We start from the raw sequence: 20,316 nt of genomic DNA, 5'->3' as shown, positions 1-20,316 counted from the left end.
TTTCTCATTCAGGACTTCATTTGTTGCATCCATTCTTGCAACAATCTTACAAATATTTTCTTTTCTTTCCACATTGGCCCTCTTCAACTTGTTCTCCACGTTGCCATCACAATGATTGCCCTAAAATATAAATCTGATCATTTCTTCCCCGCTCGCTGCAGAAAATATGTTACTGGCTTTCCCACTGCCTACTGGATAAATTCTACCTTTTCAGCATGGCATTCAAAACTCTTCACAATTAGGTCTCTAATCCTTTCTTTACCACCTTCTTTTCAAACTCAATGTCCTGGCATGCCAAACCCTCCCTATTTCTAGATCTCCACACACACAGTATTGCTATGATGTCTTTATCCATGAACTTCTTCACCCAGTCAGTGTCTGTGTACCATTTCTTCCCTACTCAGAAAGTTCTTTCTTTGCAAACCCTTCCTTAATCATTTTCACTTCCATAGGTCCCTACGAATTCATATGTATTCCTTGTGCACACCTTGTAAGCCTATTTTTTTCTCATGCTTTTGGCTATCTTGTCCGCTAGACTGTATGCTTTCTCAAAAATAAATGGATGAGTTTCACTCACAGATGCATGTCAGTGCTTAGGACTGTTCCAGTGGTTAAAAAAAAAAAACCCTGAATTTATGAATAAGTCAATGAATTAATACATTCTTGGCAAAACCCATGATGTTCTGGCCTACTATAAATTACTGTGTTAAAGTTGAGATTCTGCTTTAGTTTAGGATATAGATATCTATATATATGTCCATATATCTACATCTATATGTCTATATCCAAGTATATCACTGATTTGGGGAATAAGCTATACTTATTAACAATATTATTGTGTTAGGTCTTCAGTATCTATACAATAATGGAAAAAGTACATGTATGTTTCTAAGTATCTATCCAATAATCAGAACACACACATACGTATGGATGGATATATGTTTTTTCTATTATTGGGTATAGGTACCTATTAATAGATAAGTGTATATCTGTGTACCTATCTTGTTGGTAAAAGGTGCTTTTATACATATTATTTCATGTAGTCTCCACAAGAAGCCCACAGGAAAGGTAATTTTAATCTCAGTTTAACAGATTCACAGAACATAACTGACTTTACAACAAGGCAAAGTTTGTGAGGATAGAGTCTTTACACGAAACCAGGTCCCCAAATTGGTGTCTATCACCTTCCCTATTATTGGTCATGCTGCCCAAGTATCCTTCACATCATCGTGGCAGGCTTCATGCTTCGGTTTACTGCCTAAAGCAGAAGCAATTAGGAGGATATCCTATGTGTTGCAGACACTATTTTTTTCCTTCCATAAATGAATTAATGGACCATGAAATAATTTTAAGAAAAGCTAACTTTTCTGGCCAGGCAGAAGAATAAAAGTAATCACCATGTAATATTGTTGTGAAGACTACGAGGCCCCACACATTAACTCAGCTAATCATTACAGTATTACATGTCGATTATCTGTTCCATTTTGCAGATGCAGAAATGGAGGCAAACCATTAAAATACACACCTAAAGTCACATGCAACTTGAACCCAAGCAATCTCATTTTAAAATCCGTGTTCATTGTCACAACACTCTATGATGCCCTCTGATCTTTGCATTGCCAAATTAAACCCAACTTTCTCCAACTCAACTTTAAGTACAGGGGCCATACCCCCATCCTCGCCCCATGCAACTTGAAACTCCCTCGGAAAGATAACCTCCTGGACCCTGGAAATGAAGAGGCGTATTTAAAAACAAATGCCTCATCCCGGGCACAACTCCAATGTTTTATCAAACTCATGAACGTATAAGAATAGAAGAAAACAAAAAGCTTTCATCGATCCTCTCTCAACCATACCCTGAGCATAAAAGAGGTCCTGTACTTTACAGAGCTGCATTCCAATGTTTGCTGCTCTTAAAATTTTTTTTTTATATCATTGCTTCCCAGTTGACTCACAATAACGCAGATACAGGGACTGCTGGAGATCATGACCTTAAACAGTTAAAGATGTTTGCATATACTGCAGCATGTTTGGTGTGGAGGGTATCTAGAGAGTCCTAAAAAAGCAAAGAGGAAGAAGGTTTGCTGTGCGCGTCTGGTGCTGTGGCACCGTGTGCCATGCCCACCTGCTCTATCTCCCGGGTACCCGGGATCTCTCCGTTACAGCTGGTTTGCACTGGGATTAGCTGTTCTTTGCATGAGGTTGTAGATGTGGATGTGGTTTCTGTAGTGATGGGGCTGACTCCGGAGATCTATTGGCTGCTGGCTTTGTAAATTTCATTCAGTTTGGTCCAATGGCAGAGGGAGAGCCCCGGAGACAGCAGGACCTCTCTCCTCAATCTCTCTTTTTCTTGCAGAACCGTCTCTCTCCCTTCTCTGTCTCTTAGCACAGAGCTCTTATTCAGCCACTAGCTCGGCCCTTCCTGCTTCAATTGTAATGCTTGTTCTGCCCGTCCACAGACCATTGACGGCAGAAACAACGAATTTCCTCCAAACTAGGCGGTGTTGGTGGCTCTTGCATTCCTCTGGATGAGCAAATCTAGTTGGGGGGCTCCAGAAGGGGAAGGCTCCTGGGCTTTCAAAACATTCTCCTGAATCATACCTCGTTTCGAGTTCCCTAGAAAAATCTGGACGTGTAAAAAGAACTCTTAACAGCCGATGCAGCTCTTCCAAAGCTAAGGTAGGTGTAGTTTTAAGACGTGTCTCTGGGATATTATTCTCCTTATTTTAAAAAGCCGTTTAAACATTTTGACTTGCAGTAGTTTTCCAGCAAAGGATGGAAAGCCTCACTGCAGATACTTGAGTTTCACTTTATTTGATTTTTTTCTTTTATGATTATTAATATTATTTTTGGAAAATTTGAACAGGACTTTCTCCTATCTGTCTCGCTCCATTTCTTAGGTGTGGGTGGGAGTGTGGACCTTCATACGGCTTTTACATGCAACCTCTCCACAGAAATACTTGGTTTTATTTTCACTTAAAAAGAAAAATCCGGACTACCGTTGTTTGGAAGCGTTTTGCTGCAATCAGCTATTTGAACGGCTCTGGGGCCGTGTGTGATGTGTTTACAAAGTAGCGCTGCCTTCCATACAAATAAACAGAAGATTGTGGCGGGGAGAGGGGAAAAAATATATATATGTATCTGCAGTACAGGGAGAGAAGGAGCGAAGCGGTCAGGGCTGGAGATGGTGAAGGCAGGAAGACTTCTGCAAACTGTGAGGCATGGGAGGCTTTTCTTTTCTTTTTCTCCCCCCCACCCCCCCACCCCCTTCTTCTTTAAGAAAACTGTCAGCTACCACCGCCTGGGGTGCTTTTTTGCGGGGTTGGGGGAGTGCGGTTAACCAGAGAGAAAAAGGGAAAACAGGCTTGGTCGGGGTTGCATTAAGCGATTTTTTTTTTCCCTCCTTCATCTCCGGGCCTTGGATAAGATGACGGCTTGGGTGATGCACGAAATAACGCACGAGACTGATTAGACCTGGCTTGGCTGGGCTAGGGAACGATCCAGGCGCGCTGGAGACCCCGCGTGAAGACGAAATGACCGTAGCTCCGCGCTGCTTCTGCAAACCGGGGAGCGGGCTCCATGCACCCCTTTCCCGTGTGTGTGGGTTTCGAGGCGGGTGGGAAGGGTGAGGCAAACCGCAGAAAGGGGTAGAGCTGGTGGTTTTGCTTCTTCGGGAGCCTTTGAGTGTAGTCTGAACCTTTGAGGGGGGCGCTGGGGGGCTTGCAGTTGCCGCCCTGGGAACCATCTCTGAACTGCCCGCTTATCCGGAGGAGCGGAAAAGTTGGAAGCTGCGAGGACAGACGACCGGAGCCCTTGTCTGGGTCTCAGGGGATCTGGAGCCCTAGTCGGTGCCCACTGAGAACACCCCTTCTCGGAGCGGGGGTGTCGGGGGGAGTGTTAAGCCTGCGGGACGCACGGTCCGCCAGTCCCCTAGGTGGGGACGGGGAAGGAGGCTGAGGAGTAGGTTCCAATAGGCGCACCACCCCCACAGCCCTGGAAAACTCAACCGCCACCCCCTCTTCCCTCCCATCCCATCCCAAGGCTCTCTGCTGTCCCGGGCCGATTTCATCTCGTCTCTTACCCCGCCTCCCCGCCTCCCCGCCTCCCAATTCCCGCGCGGCTCGGCTCGGCCCCTTCCCACTCCAGTGGCCAGAACTGATGGAGAAGATCCGCCAAGCGCGCAGCCAGAGGCGGGGGAGACAGTGGCGGGTGGGCGAGGGGCTTCTAGACCACGCAGGGAGACAGTGAACTTCAGTCCCGCCCCCTCCCCAAGGCCGCGGCTGGGGCGCCCCCAGCCCGCGCTGGCACCCGCGTGGCCTGACCAGCGGAAGAGCGAGCAGGGATGAGGTGGGGAGAGGGAGGTAGGTGCCGCTCGGCTGCAGATGATGCGTGGGCGGGGGGCTTGCTGTGGGAGGAGAGGCCCATGTCCCGGCCTGCGCCCTCCACTCCGCGGCTGCTCCCTCCGCCTCTGGTTTTCCAAGAGGCCGGTCGCTACCCCGGGGGATGCTCTTATCTTCCAGTCGTTCTCCTGGACACCCCTTCCTCCTCCTCTCCCTCAACCTGACCTGGCTTTTTCGCCCCTCCGAGAACCGGTAGGCTGGGGTCCCTCGGCGTGGTTCTCCTAGGCCTCACCCGGAGCTTTGCGTTCCCGGTATCGGGGCCCCGTGCACCGTGCAGCCTTGGGCCCGGGCGCACCATTCCGGCGCCTGCTCGCCGCCAGACACAGCAACCTTTCTTCCCGGAGAGGCGGAGGCGGGGGCGGGAGCGGGGGGGGCGGTCAGGTCAACCCTTGCACCCCCGAGGCCTGGCCCGGGCCACCCTGGGAACGGATGTCCTGCATGGAGGCCGAGGGGCACCCGGAGGACGTTCTCCGCATCGTACCCCTCCCCTTCCCCAGAAGGCTTTTTTTTTTTTTTTTTTGTACTGCGGGTTTCTTTTTCTCTGGCTTGTTCCTCTGAACCTACGGCAGGTGTGAGCTTTTTTTAATGTATGTGCTGATGCTATCTCGGGGATGCGGGGGAGGGGGTGCAGAAGGCAGCGTGGAGGGGTCCTTGGAGGTTCCGGCGGGGTTTTGGCCTCTGCGGTGCGCCCAGGCTTGCAACTCGCGCGGGCGCTGGGCGCGCGCGTCACGAATTCAGCCTAGGGCTTGGGCGAGTCTGCGGGGAGCGAGGACGGAGGATCTTGATCTGTCATTTGGACCCAACTTAAGAAATTTGGGGTGGGGGTTGGGTGGGGGTTTTGGAACTAAGCAGGTGATGTTCTTGCGAGCTGAATCCACAAGGTGGTAGTATGGCTTCTTCTTCTTCTTTTTAATTTATTTTACTTTATTTTGTTTCTATTTGGTCATTTTTTTGTGGGGGGCGGTGGTTTGTTGTTGTTGTTGTTGTTGTTGCTCTTATCTCATGCTTTTTGAAGGCATCCGTTGCCCGTAGGATTTACATCGGAGCGCATTGCATTATATTTTCTTAAAAGGGGGTGGTGTGCGTGAGCTCCCATCTCAGAATCAGCCCTTCCTGTGATGTGAGGAAGGCGAAAGCAAAAGAAAAAAAAAAAAAAAAAAAAAAGAGAGAGAAAGAAAGGAAAAAAAAAAGGAAAAGAAAAAGTTTAGGAAGACCTCGTTATCCTGACGAAGCAGAATTGCCAGTTTGTGTGGGCGTTCTGCGGGCGACATAGAAGTTCATGCTTAAGAAATCCGGGGTAGTGTCCTTTTTCAGCTAGAAATTAAACGGCCAGGGTGCAAACACCTGACTTTGATGAGAACAAAGCGGCAGAAACTGCAAGAGACCTGCATAGTTTGAATGGACACACTGAGCCTTTTCCTAGGGGATGGTAGAGCGGGGTGAAATCAGAACGCAAAGAAATCTGCAGTTTTATGGGGGTAGATTTGGAGAGTGGAGAATTATTTCATACCTTTAGTTGGCTGTGGGGAAGATGTTAGCAGTAATCCATTAAATCCTCAGCACAGATTTTCCTGTGAAAATGTGCAAAATGTTAAGAGGGGGAGGGATGGCTAATGGCACATGGTTGCATTAATTCCTGTATTTCCAGAAAAAAATATGGAATTTCTGTGTATCCTAAAATTAAGAATATAGGAATTTCATGGAGACCTCTGCAAGCATGCATTTTCTCAGATTAGAAATTCAGTATTTTATTACTCAATGAAATGTAGAATGCCTGTGTGTGTATGTGTGTGTGTGTGTATACAGACATACACGCACGCATTCTACATTTCTACATATATATGTGTGTGTGTACATGTATATATATATATACATATGGCCATTTTAAAGAGTATTTTCTTTGACATGTAAGAACAGAATCAGGGCCAGTTGTAGCAAGTGTAAAATTACTTCATCAGTTTTAAGTCAGTGGATTAAAATGGGAGGCTTGATTTTTTTTTTGAAACCAGAATAATAATTACATTGTCATAATAATACCTGTGCACGGATGCAGTTTTAAAGATGCTTTGATGTTTTCTTCTCCGGTGGAAGAATTGTTGCTTTTCTTTGTGTTTTATTTAAATAAACTAATGTTGAATATACAGTTGGCCCTAAAACCAGTAACCTAGCTGATTTTTACCCAAACCTAGGAATATAACAGATATTTGATAAGGGACTGGTGGGTGCATAAGGTAGATAATGAAGTTATCTTGATGCTGTGAAATTTACAAGCAGACTTGAAGGAATTTGAAAGTTCATAGTTGTTGGCCTGGAATGTAGACTAATGGTAAATATATAGATTTTTTTAAATGTGTGAACTTGGCTATTTCATTGTTTTGTGTGTAGTAATTTGTGGAAAGCGTATAGTCTCTCCACAAAGATGAGACTGTTGACTGACTCCGCAACGGAGACTTGCTTTTGGAAGTGCAGGGGTCTCTTTAAAAGCCATTTGGAATACTGTGCTTTTATTTCTAGACCACAACCAAAAGGTTCTCACAAAACTAAACATTCAAGTGCATGAGGGAATGACCTCTGTTTAACATTCTTTCTTTTTAATTGGTACGCCACATTTCAAACCTTTCGTAATACTGTTGAATATCGTCAGTAGTGCAACTTGTTGAGCGAATGCATTGCATTCAGATGAAGTAGCAATATACAAATATTTTAAGTCATTTAATATCCTCTTTCTAAAGATACTCTTATCTGATTAAAATATACTTAAATTCCACATATGGTGAGAGTTGGTCTTAGAATGTGAATGTCAAGTGTAAGAGACAGAATTTCAGTGTGTAAACCGGAATGTATTCTTTCTGTATTGCTTTCTGACTTTTAATATTTTAACAATGCTTTCCCCTTTTAAAAACGGGGAACTCTGTTCGGTTTAGTTTAAATCTGTTGCTCTTTTTGTGTGTGTTTTTGTCTGAATACTGCACTTTTTCGGAGGACAGACTTCGTCTCCTGCTTAATTATGTGAATGGATATTCAGACAGATTTGAATAGCCACCACTGATATCTTAAACTCCTGAGCTACCAGTTTGAAATCAAAGATACAGCTTTTGCAAAAGTCAGTTAGAGAAAGTGAGAATCAAAATTGAAGCCCAGGCTGTTGAGGCAGTTAGGTCATCTGCCGTGCCCTCTACTACCATTCACTCAATGAATATTTTACAGTTTTGTCATTTTTCTCTAAACAACCTACATTTGGACTTTGAAAGTCTGCACTGTTCTTTGTTAAGTGAATGACAATGTAGGAAGCCCTTCCTCATTTTTCTTGGGGCAGAGTAGCACACATCAACAAGAAAAAAAGAAGGTGATATCTCCTAGCAGTTTGTCATTATGCCATTTATAGGCTTTGAATAAATGTATAGATGAAGAGGCTTTCTCTCTGCAGGTGGTTACATTAAACAAAAAATAAGTAAATAAAAGGCTCATAAAATCATTACAGGAGTGGAAGGTTGATGGTGGAAAACTGCCTATCTACCTCGGGCTGAGATTTCAAATTTATAGACATTTCGTGTTGAGTTCACGTGTCCCAGGTGTGTGCGGAACACCTCCACACACCACGTGTTCCTAAAGCACTCTCATCTTCCCAGAAATGGTACCTGAAGGAGAACAGACCTAACCCCTACAATACTAAAATACATATATATGAAACTATATATAGTAAGATACATATCCTACTATATAATATATATGTAGTAATAGATATTATAGTAAGGTCTGCATCTATATATAAAAATATAATATGTATCTTATTATTTTATATATATAGATAGTGAGATGAGGTGTATTAATCCATCCTCAGGCTACTAAAGAAGACATACCCAAGACTGGATAATTTATAAACGAAAGAGGTTTAAATGACTCACAGTTCAGCATGGCTGGAGAGGCCTGAGGAAACTTACAATCATGGTGGAAGGGGAAGCAAATACTTCCTTCTTCACATGATGGCAGGAAGGAGAGGAATGAGAACCGAGTGAAGGGGGAAGCCCCTTATAAAATCAACAGGTCTTGTGAGAACTTACTCACTATCATGAGAATAGCATGGGGCAAACTGTCCCCATGATTCAATTACTTCCCACCAAAGGGTCCCTCCCATGACACGTGGCGATTATGGGAGCCACAATCCAAGATGAGGTTTGGTGCGGACAAAGCCAAACTATACCATGAGGTTTTATTGAATTTATTTGAGACAGGAAAAGAGTAATCCTCCATAATTTAGAAAGGAGATGAAATACAGTGAACATTTAGGGTCTCATCACTTGAGGAATACATTTCAAAGAGAGAAATGTTAATTTCAGTATAGTGCTAATGAAATGATCTAGGCTTTCACTGCTCTCTGGAAATGTGAATAAATGGCCCAGAATTTTGTTTAGGTTGTTTTATTTAAAATGTATGTTTTATAAAGAAATCATGGTTTGTCAAAGTAACAGAGTGCTATTTTTGGCTTACAATAGGACTTTTTTAGTTCTACCTGTTAATATCGGTGATCATTTTGGTTTTAAGAGGCCAGTACCTGATTGGATGATGAAAACTTGGATCTCAAAGCCATCACCCCAGACTTGTGATTTTATGAACATCTGTGGGCATCTCTCCCGGCTCCCACATCAACCCTTCATCCAGGCTCATTTTCTCTGTTTTTGCTTGGTTGTTTGTATGCTTTGTTTGGGGAGAGGGGACACGTATTTTGCTAAGGGCATCTTTTTCAGGCCTGAAACTCAGCCTGTCATATAAGCTGAAAAGGAACTTGAGTTGTTTCAAGTTGCATTGTATGGTAAGTTTTTGGGTCCTTTTTAAAAAAAGGACTGAGGTTACTAAGTGTTACTGGCACTGATAAAAGAGCTATGGTGAATTGTGGTTTGTTTTTGCAAAGTACAGAAAAGGCCTCCTTGGTTCTGTGATGATGGCTATGGTGAAGTTGCATGTGGTGCCATTTTCCATGTTTAGTATTTCAACACCACCAATATATGGCTCTGGAGTATGGGACGGGCAAGTCCAAAAACAGTGAGGCATGTCATATGACTCCAATGGTCAGTCGGGCTGTTCAGTGTGGAACTGTGGTCTCAAAAGCATGGGGGATGCGGACAGAAGAAAACTCATTGCAACTGAGTGCCTTTAACTTGTTCCAGTCCTCACTACTCTCTGTGAATATAACTCCGAATGGGTTAGGTGGGGAAACTCACAAAAGTAAATGCATGTTTTCACAAACAAAATATGTCATTGTTAACTGTTTTCCTAAGTGAGACAAGATGCCCTCACGCCCTGAAGCTACATGGTAAGAATGGCAGTGTGTATGAGCGGGTGTATACACATACATGTGTGCATATGCCAACACATTAACTGGGAACTAGTCCTTGCAAAAAATGTTTTTCTCAGCCATTGCAACACATTAGATAAAAGCAAATATATATATATATATATATTTGATATATATATATATGAAGGAAAAAATGTGATTTTCCATTATTTTCCTTTTCTTATTCTCATCATTCACCAAACCTATGTTATATTAAACAATTTGTAACATCTGGCCTGGGTAATAGAGTGAGACCCCAACTCCACAAAGAAACAAAAATTAAAAACAAATTAGCCAGGCATGATGGCAAGTACCTGTGGCTCCAGCTGAGGTGGGAGGATCACTTGAGTCCAGGAGTTCAGGGCTGCAGTGAGCTATGATTACACCACTGTACTTCAGTCTGGGACACAGAGCAAGACCCTATCTCTAAAAATATAAGTAAATAAATAAATAAATAAAACATAAAAAATAAATAAAAATAGAAAATGTACAATGAAAGTTATAAAGTTGGCCTGGCGTTGTGGCTCACGCCTGTAATCCCAGCATTTTGGGAGGCCGAGGTGGGAAAATCACTTGAGGTCAGTAATTCAAGACTAGCCTGGCCAACGTGGTGAAATCCTGTCTCTACTAAAAATATAAAAACTAGCTGGGCGTGGTGGTGTGCGCCTGTAATCCCAGCTATTCAGGAGGCTGAGGCCAGGGAACTGCTTGAACCTGGGAGGGGGAGGTTGCAGTGAGCCGAGATCGTGCCATTGCACTCCAGCTTGGGTGACAGAGCGACACTCTGTCTCAAAAAATAAAAAAAAATAAAAAAATAAAAAAAATAAAAAGAAAGTTATAAAGTTACCTGTGATGGGTCTGGGTGTACTCCTCATTTAGGAGTGAAGACATTCATTAACATGAGACCTAAGTAAGTAGAAAGTATGTGTTTAAGGGACGGGTGTCCATTTTCTCTAGGTCTCCTGGAAGCTTTTTTTTTCTAATTTGGGTGCTAATTCCAAGAAAGGTTTCACCTATGTTTATGGTGAAACTATCTGTATGTGTGACAAAATGTTACCCTCTCTTGTCCATCAATATTGTGCAAGGTTATATACTTGTATGGAGAAATAGACAACTTTTACAAAGATCAAACTGGGCACCCTTTACCAAGGCTAAACTCATAACCCTTTTATCTGCCTTTGTAGAAGATTCTCACCTTGATTTCTCTTGGTGCCCAAAGGCTTTGCTGAGAGACTGTTCCCATTGAAGCCTTGTGGCAAGGTCAGCAGAGCATTGTATCTGCCCAGCTTCAGAAACTCTGCATTCCCTTTCAATAAATATGGAGAAGTTTGAGGTCACAAAATCTGAGAACCTCATTATAGTCTCTTTATGTTCTTGGGCCCCTCTCTTCCTGCAGACTTCCTTGAATTCAAATGTAACGTGCACTATACATTCACATTGCACCTACTGAAAAGCATTGACAATCCCAGGTGACAACAGGAGCAAAAGTGAATGAATGCTAGAGGGTTTCATATTTAGGTTGTTCACTCACCACTGTGCACAGGTTCTTAAGAATTCTACTTACACTTGATAAGACTGTGAACAGACTTATGTTTTTGAAACATCAGTATACAGGTGTGCAGAAAGAAATGGGCTAGGTCAGTTATAGCCACCAGTATAAATAAGATGCATAAAATAGTTTTATTTGCAAATTATATCTACAGAGCCTTCATCATACATACATATATATATATAATGTATGTATATGTAAAAAATAGGATGCCTATAAACATATACAGATCATACATTATTCATTTTAATTTCTACAGATAACATGTAATTATTTATATGAAATTGCATTTATGTACACTTATACAGTAGTATTTGTATCCAACTTATATACTTGAATGAAACCATCATCTACAATAGCCATTTAATATATATTTATTTCTAGTTGTATTTATATACACTTATATAATTGTATTTATATGCCATTTATATTACTGATGAAATCCTTTATAACTTAAACTACATGTATTTCTAAAGCCATTGCAAACTTATTTATACAAAATATAATTTATTTAAACATGTATTATATAAATATAAATTATATACTAATATATAACATATAAGTCATATAAATATATAATACAAATTTGATTTATATACTTATAATTTATTTTATATTGAATACAACTCATTTAAATATAATTTAGTATATTTAGTATATATTACTATGTATATATAATTGTGACAAATAATATATAGTAAAATCCATATAAATCTGTAATAAAATATATGTGTATGTGTATGTATACGTATTGTTCTTGTTCTTTTGTATGAAAAGTACATGCAAACTTTATACATATATATATACACAAACCATATATATAGTTTGACTTGCATTTTCCAAAAGAAACTATGTTTTGTGTGGTGAATGGACTTCCAGGCTGGTTCACAGGAGCTATTGTTAGTTAATGGTGCACAGAAACTACAGCTTCCTTCCCTCTTCCCTTCCTTTCTTCTTTCCTTCCTTCCCTCCCTCCTTCCTTGCTTCTTTTACTCTTTCTTTCCTTCCTTCCCTCCCTCTCTCCTTCCTACCTTTTTCTCTTCTTTCTTTCCTTCCTTTCTTCTTTACCTCCTTCCCTCCTTCTTTCCTTCCCTTCCATCTATCATCCTTCTCTCCCTCCCTCCTTCCTTCCCTCCCTCCTTCTCTCCCTCCCTCTCTCCTTTCTTCCTTCATTTTCTCTCTCTCTTTCTTTTCTTTTCCTTCCTTCCTTCCTTCCTTCCTTTCCTCCCTTCCTTCCTCCCTTCCTTCCTTTCTCCATCCCTCCTTTCTTCTTTACCTCCTTCCCTCCTTCTCTCCTTCCCTTCCATCTATCATCCTTCTCTCCGTCCCTTCCTTCCCTCCCTCCCTCCTTCTCTCCCTCCCTCTCTCCTTTCTTCCTTCATTTTCTCTCTCTTTCTTTTTCCTCCCTCCCTCCCTCCCTCCCTCCCTCCCTCCCTCCCTCCCTCCCTTCCTTCCTTCCTTCCTTCCTTCCTTCCTTCCTTCCTTCCTTCCTTCCCTCCCTTCCTCCCTTCCTTCCTTTCTCCATCCCTCCATTCTTCTTTCCGTCCTTTCTTCTTTCCGTCCTTCTTTCTTCCCTCATTCCTTTATTCTATTTGGATGAGTGACAAGGTCTCAGGGATCCTTAAAGTATTAAAGAGAAAATGAAGATAATTCTATAGAAGAACAGATCAAATAGGAAAGAGTAATGAAAAGAAAGACTCCTGGAATGACAAAGACAATTGTCATGCCATATTTGTATAGCTGGTTATATTTTAAAACTTTGTCAAACCCTAGATTTATAAAAGCTTGATTTTGATTTTAGTAAATTCTTTGAATAAATGCATGCATACATAAAGCAGATTACTTTGATTCAACAAAAACATACAGGCACCTGTGAGCTTTTTTTTTTTTTTTTTTTAAATGTGGTAGTGAAAACAGCCTCATTAATTAATGGCTATTTCCTATATTCTTTTTAAAATTAATAAGCAACAGTCAGATATTTCAGTTGTTTTAAGGCATGAACACTACCTTGGATTCTAATATATTTTAGTCTAAAATATCTGGTAACATCACAGATAATTGTTTCAAACTCTACCACCCCTCATATAATTTATTTTTCAACAACTTAAAAAGTCTTTTAGAATCATGAGAGAACCTTAAAAATAGACAACATCACTCATACTGGTGACCTAGGATTGCTTAAAGATAGGGCATAGATTGTATTGTCTCAGAGGAAAATATTTTATGAAGATTCTTTAAAAAGTATAAGAACTCCCGAATCGGGCATTCTTTCTTGAAGAAGCTCCCTGGTCTAATGTTTTTGGAAAACCTCATATATCATTTGCCTCTCTTCAATTATATCCTGAAAATGGACACATTATGGCCTTAAAGTCTCCTGTACTAATGGGTTTAGCAGAGGTGATAGATAACTTAGGGTTCTTTGTAATGAGTGTTAACCAAATTAACCACAACAGTGTTGAGAATCCTTCTGTTGACACAGAGCAGAAAGAAGTACTAACAGGGTATGAAGACACTTGAAAGTGTTGAAATTACCAAGACTACTTGGAGAAATGAACTTGTTGGTTTTTTTCTTTATTTCACGAATTTACTCAAAACTTGTTGAGTACCAATAAGTGGGATACAAGGAAGATGAAATTGCTTATCTTTCTTATATTAACCATAGGCTAATGTTATTTTGCACTTCTGGTTTTATGTGTAAGAACAAACACGTTTTATCAGAATTTTTCTTCTGGGGTGTGTGTGTGTGTGTGTGTGTGTGTTTAATCTCTCATGTCCTATGTCAAAAGTTAAGGAAAGCAACAGCTTGATTCAGTCTTCATACATCTTTCTTAAATAGTTAAAGGCAAAATCATCAGAGCTACATAGCCCAAATATTAGGAGTTAGGTTCGTGTTCGAATTCTCAGAGAGTGATTATATAGTTCGATTTTAACTTCTTCAACAAACAGATTACTACAGTTGAGGAGCAAGGAGATGAAAGTATTTGAGAAACATAATGGAGTTAATATGATTCTTGAGGGAGGAGAGAAGGCTGCCTGTCTGAGGTAATGCTTTTGAGGGTAGGTTTGTCCTCGCCTTGAAGCAGCAGGCTTGCTCTGTTGGCTCAAGAAGCCTTAACATGCATGCCTGTATTGCAGATTTACCCACATGCCAAGTATATGCTGTGGGAAGAAATGAATAATGTAGATCCCATTACAGAGAATTATGTGGAACAGATAGACTTAGTGCATCAGAACCGATGAGAAATACAGGAGACATTTTGAAAATAACAACAGTAACGAAAACAAATATAAGTAAACCACAGTCAAAACTCTTACATTTGGGTTTCTAGTTGCCTATTACCACAGAGGGCTCTGGTTACCAGCTAAAATGTAACCCAGTAGGAAGGACAAGACAAGGCCCTTCATGCTGTATGAAACAGTAACAAACAGTAAGGATGACCCAGCGAGAAAGGGTAACAAGTTACATGGAAGTTAAATACCAGGGAGAAAGTGTCACAGTTACATGGAAGTTAAATACCGTACCTGTGCAGAGACTGAACATATAAAGCAGACACAGGAATGGTGGTAGTAGAAAGTGGGAGAGATCCGAGTTTGTTGCAGCATAAAAACCAACCAACCAACCCTAGTGAGGGAATCAATACCTCAGAAAAAAATCTTCTGACAATCTAGGTTAATGGTAGAGATCAAACGGTACCATATTATGAGGACGGAATAATAACTCACACGTGGCTTTACATAGAATTTGTGTGACAGTGGTTGTGTACTATGATTCAGTCTGCCGTGACAATTTCACTAGTAAAATAACCTTCCAGGATTTATTTGATATCTCAATTGATAAGCCTCACTTAAGTGAGTCACCTTATGACATAATTTGTGAAAATTAACTTAAAATTGCACAAGAAGTTATGTGTCTAGTCATTTCACAATCAAATGTATTTGGGCATTTAATCTAGTCAGATCCCGATTAATTAAAAATGGTTTCTTTCTAGACCAACATGTATCTTGATATTAATACACATGTAAATTATATACATATATTTGCATATGTAAATTACACATCTATTTACATATGCATACATAGCTCTCTTTTTATTGGGGAACACATCTTCCTGAAGGTTTTTCAAACAATAATTATTCTACCTGTAATGCTGTAGCAGTATTGGTAAAAAGTTCAAATGTGGCTGGGTACAGTGGCTCATGCCTGTAATTCCAGAATTTTGGGAGGCCAAGGCAGGAGGATTACTTGAGCCCAGGACTTTGAGACCAGTCTAGGAAACCCCATCCATACAAAAAAAAAATTAAAAATAAGTCAGGTGTGGTGGTGCATGTCTGTAGTCCCTGTTACTCAGGAGGCTGAGGTGTAAGGATCACTTGAATATATCAGGCTGCAGTAAGCTATGACCTCACTACTGCATTCCAGCCTGGGCAACAGAGTGACAGCCCATCTCTTAGAAAGAATTCAAATGCATCGTTTATGTGGACAGAATTTGATTAGTGTTATTCCGTTGCTCAATGACTTCAGGGTATGCATTTACCTTTTTTTTCTCTTGACTTTAATCATAGCTTATGCAAAAACAAACAAACAAACAAAGACTAAACAGAGAAGGAGTTTGCAAAACTATATTTAAAAGTAAGCCATACTCCCTCACCCCTGACTCCACAAAAATACTGTTTAATGTAGAGAAACCACAGACGGTGCAGCCCCCAAATCTGGAGCATCCTCAGGTACCTGGGGATATTCTGGAGTGAGGGGCTGAGCCTCAGAGGCATTTGATCACACTTGGGTGGGGATGCCTCATTGGCTAGTGAAGAAACAGCTGTCTCTTCCATGTAGTGATCAGTTGTGGCCTCTCCCGGAAGGGAATTTATCCAGCAGTGTGTGTCCCTAAGGATGCTCATAGCAAATTATGTTCAGTGAAGCCAGCTGCATCCTGTTGGTCTTGCTAGTTCCGGGATTCTTGCCACAGCAGGTCAGAATGGAAGGGAGCTGCTTCTCTTTCCTCCTTCCTTCCTCTCCCCATCCCAGCTCTCATCTGACATCCTTCCAACATCTATTTGACAGGAAAAAAAAATTCTCTCTTCAAATTAAGAAAAGTGTCTTGGTACGATGGCTCACGCCTGTAATCCCAGCACTTTGGGAGGCCGAGGTGGGTGGATCACTTGAAGTCAGGAGTTCAAGTAGTGAAACCCTATCTCTACTAAAAATCCAAAAATTAGCTGGGTGTGGTGGCACGTGCCTATAGTCCCAGCTACTCGGGAGGCTGAGGCAGGATAATGGCTTGAACCCAGGAGTCGGAGGTTGCAGTGAGCTGATATGGTGCCCCTGCACTCCAGCCTGGGCGACAGAGCAAGACTCTGTTTCAAAATATAAATAAATAAATAAATAAATAAATAATAAATAAAAGTGTTCAAGTATGTACTCTCCACATCTTCCAGCTATTTCACTTCACTGGGAGTAGACAGGACAGGATGGCTTCAGGGAGAGTGCTATTGTTACCTTGTTACCCACTTTCAATTTGGAAAGGTAAAAATATGCTTCAGTGCCTACTAAATTGCCTGCATTGTATTTGAGGAACAGTTTGTTGGGATATTCATGATGAAATTGGAAAACAGAATCACAGATTGTTAGGACTTGAATGTACTTGAGCAATCATTTGTATTCCCTCATGTACGCGAGGAAATTGAGTCACAGAGAGTTTCAGTGATTTAGCCTCATCCTTTTTTTTTTGAGATGGAGTTTCCGTTTTGTTACCCAGGCTGGAGTGCAATGGCCCAATCTCGGCTCACCGCAACCTCCGCCTCCCAGGTTCAAGCGTTTCTCCTGCCTCAGTCTCCCAAGTAGCTGGTATTACAGGCATGCACCACCACACCTGGCTAATTTTGTATTTTTAGTAGAGACGGGGTTTCTCCATGTTGGTCAGGCTGGTCTCAAACTCCCGACCTCAGGTGATCCACCTGCCTCTGCCTCTCAAAGTGCTGGGATTACAGGCATGAGCCACCGCACCGGGCCGTGATTTATCCCCATACTTTTGAACACTATTCCTGAAACGAAGATGAAATACTCCCAATTTTTAACATATCTGCTTTCGCCAATTCATGACAAGCTTGCAAAATTAGAAGAAATTTTAAATGGGCAAAATAAAGCAAAGTGCATTATTTAATTTTCAAAACAGACTTTTCTTCATTAAGCAGCAGAGATTTAAACAGATAAATCATGTCTATGAAAGGGACTAGCAGAGAAAGCAGGAAAAGACATGTCCCGCATTAAAAGCTGCACTTGCTGGTGGGAACTCATTTTGTTTTATGAGTTTTGATGAATGCACCTTAGCTGTTTCTAAGCCTGCTCCCATTCCCTGTTTTTATTTGTAAGTCAGAACCCAGCATTTTTACATTTTTTAAGTGTTAATTAATTGCATTTGTTTAATGCACCTGGCTGTGTCTCAGGCATTGTTAAGAAGGGATAAGATCTTTTTCAGGGATGATTCTTTCCTTTCCTTACAGGGCTTTGTCTGTGATGGGAACTTTCTATATATATTTTTTTCTTTTTAAGAGACGGGGTCTCACTATGTTGCGCAGGCTGATCTCGAACTCCTGGGCTCAAGGGGTCCTTCGGACTGACCTCCTGAAATACTGGGATTACAGGCATGAGCCAGCGCACTTGGCTCTACTTTTCTGCAAAAACTGGTGGATTCTACTTCTCTCTCCATCTATGTGTAGTCCTGGGAGATATAATCAAGAGAAAAGCAACATCTACTTTCATTAGATTAAGAGTCAAACAAAAGGGCCTAGAGGCAAAAAGGCTCCAGGACCCTCTTTTGCGGATGAGCCTGTGCATTGAAATCTTCAGCTTCATGGAGACACAAAAGGCAAAATGGGAAGTTGGATTTGCAGGAGTTAGTCTTGGAGTGTCTTGTCAAATTGAAGGGTTCACATATGACCTGTCAGGTCTCCGAGAGAGATGACTTGGTGAAATCTGTATTTTGTGATGATTAGTCTGTATCGGAGGGCTGGTTCAAGGGCAAACGAAGGTCAGAATAAGGACTTGTGGATGTGTTAAGAGCAGAACCCACTGTCTTGTGCATCAACAACAGAAGCCCACTCCTGGCCTTCATATTTTGGGGTAATTGTTTTTTGCAGTGCAGACTTGTGAAACCTGGAGTATTTTCAGGTCACAGCTTTCATGAAGATGCTTTCTGTTGACCTGAGAATTAATTATTGTTTGTCAGACAGCTTGATGACCTTGTCAATGGTATTCTTTGATTTTTACAACTCCCCATCTAAGAACTTGAGAATGCCGCAGTGGATAAAACTGTGTGACTGACGTTCATTATTTTTTTCCACGATGCTTTAAAGTAAGTGCGCTGGGAATGCTCCATTTATTATGTGGAGGAGAAACATTTCCAAACTTTAACTTTGTTCCTGTTGCTTTTGTACACTGAGGCGTTGATTCTGCAGGATTAAAACAAGGTGCTGATTATTCCGTTTGTTGGAAAGCTTCAGGACTGAAAGCCAGCAGAATTGTTCCATTGAGATGGTAATTCTGACTCTTTGATTCTTACACATTGACTACTTTTACAAAATACAAACCTGTTTTAATCTTTTTAAAGGACATTTTTGCACTCCTGTTTTCATTTTTTAAAATAACCTTTTAAAAATGTTAGGGTAGTTTCAGGTTTGCTGAAAGGTTGCAAAGATAGTACAGAGAGTTACTGTTTAACTCCACACCCACAGAGCATCTTACGTGACCATCTGGTACAATTAAGGAACCAACATTAGTATGTTACTAAGAATCGACATCACACTTTATTTGGATTTCACTGGTGTTCACCTAATGTCCTTTTTCTGTTCCGAGATACCATCTGAAATACCATGATGCATGGATTTGCCCTATTTTCTTAGCCTCATCTAGTCTGTGACAGTTTCTCAGTCTTTCCTTGTATTTCACGACCTTAATAGTTTTGAGGTATTAATGTTATGGAGAATGTCCACCAACTAGGGCCTGTCTGATGTTTTAGACAGGGGTATGTGTTTGGGGGAGGAAATCCACAGAGATGAAGATTTCCTTCATCTCACCTTAGCAACGGTGACTACTGTCCGCAAGACTTTTGCTCTTGATGTTGGCTTTGATCACGTGGCTGACAGAGTTTGTCAGTTTTCTCTGCTGTAAAGTTGTACTCTCCCCTCCACCCCAAGTCTAGTCTTTGAAAGCAAGTCCCTAAAGTGGGGTGGGGGTGGGAGAAGAGGCAGAATGAAGCTCCACTTCCCGGATGGTGGAATATTGATAAATTATTTGGAATTCTTCCCTAAGAAAGATGGCGCTCTCTCCTCTATTTATTTAATCAATCGTTTATATCACTGTGGGCACATGGTTATTTTGGATATGCTTTGGGCTTTAATTCAATTCTACATTACTGTGACTTATTCTACTTTATATTTTTTTGTGGCCATGATGTAGACATCAGAAAGTCTATTCACTTGAATAGCAAGTAAATGCAAGGACTCAATAGTAAATGACTCTTAGAGAAACTCTCAACCTTGCTGGTTCACGGATGCTCAGCTTGCAAAAACACCTTCTTCCATCAGGAAACCTCAGTGGATGGGCAAACATTACAGTGTCCTTGAACATGCTTCATTGCTTAATCTATGACCTTCCTATGCAGTAAGCAAAAGCACCCATACCACAGCTTAAGAGTGGGGCAGAGGTCATTCCTCCCACCACTCATCCTAGTGTCTTTCGATAAAGAGATATAAGCTGAAGGAACATGCTACTAACCAGAAGACTTCCAGAGGACCCCATTAATCAGGGTAGATGCTGCAGTCTCCGTATGAATAGCTGTGTGCGTCTTGTCACAACTATCAATATTTCAAAAGGTGATATCATCCTCTTAACCTTATGATGTGTTTTAACATAAAATTTTAATATGCATGCAGGTGGTTATTACTTAAGCATTGCTTAAGAAGCAGTCTTTTTTTTTTTTTTTAATTCATGTAACCGGATCTATTCTCTGAATAAGGAATATAAGCAAATTGTAGCC

General features: G+C 41.2%; 1 protein-coding gene across 5 annotated transcripts in view; it reads left to right on the top strand.

Annotated features, from left to right (window-relative positions):
- Positions 1 to 2,176: 2,176 nt before the first annotated feature.
- NLGN4X (neuroligin 4 X-linked) overlaps positions 2,177 to 20,316 on the top strand; it is a 346,508-nt gene continuing 328,368 nt past the window's right edge. For 2 of the 5 annotated variants that reach the window (XM_025373357.1, XM_025373356.1), the window contains exon 1: positions 2,177 to 2,679. The gene's annotated coding sequence lies outside the window, so the exon portion shown is untranslated. Of the gene's footprint in view, positions 2,680 to 3,380; positions 3,540 to 3,995; positions 4,348 to 20,316 lie in introns of those variants that run through there. The other 3 variants (XM_025373358.1, XM_025373360.1, XM_025373359.1) reach the window with 3 other exon arrangements.

This window comes from Theropithecus gelada, chromosome X, assembly GCF_003255815.1.
Source record: "Theropithecus gelada isolate Dixy chromosome X, Tgel_1.0, whole genome shotgun sequence".
NCBI classification, from domain to species: domain Eukaryota; kingdom Metazoa; phylum Chordata; class Mammalia; order Primates; family Cercopithecidae; genus Theropithecus; species Theropithecus gelada.
This window is presented reverse-complemented; position numbering and strand designations above follow the sequence as displayed.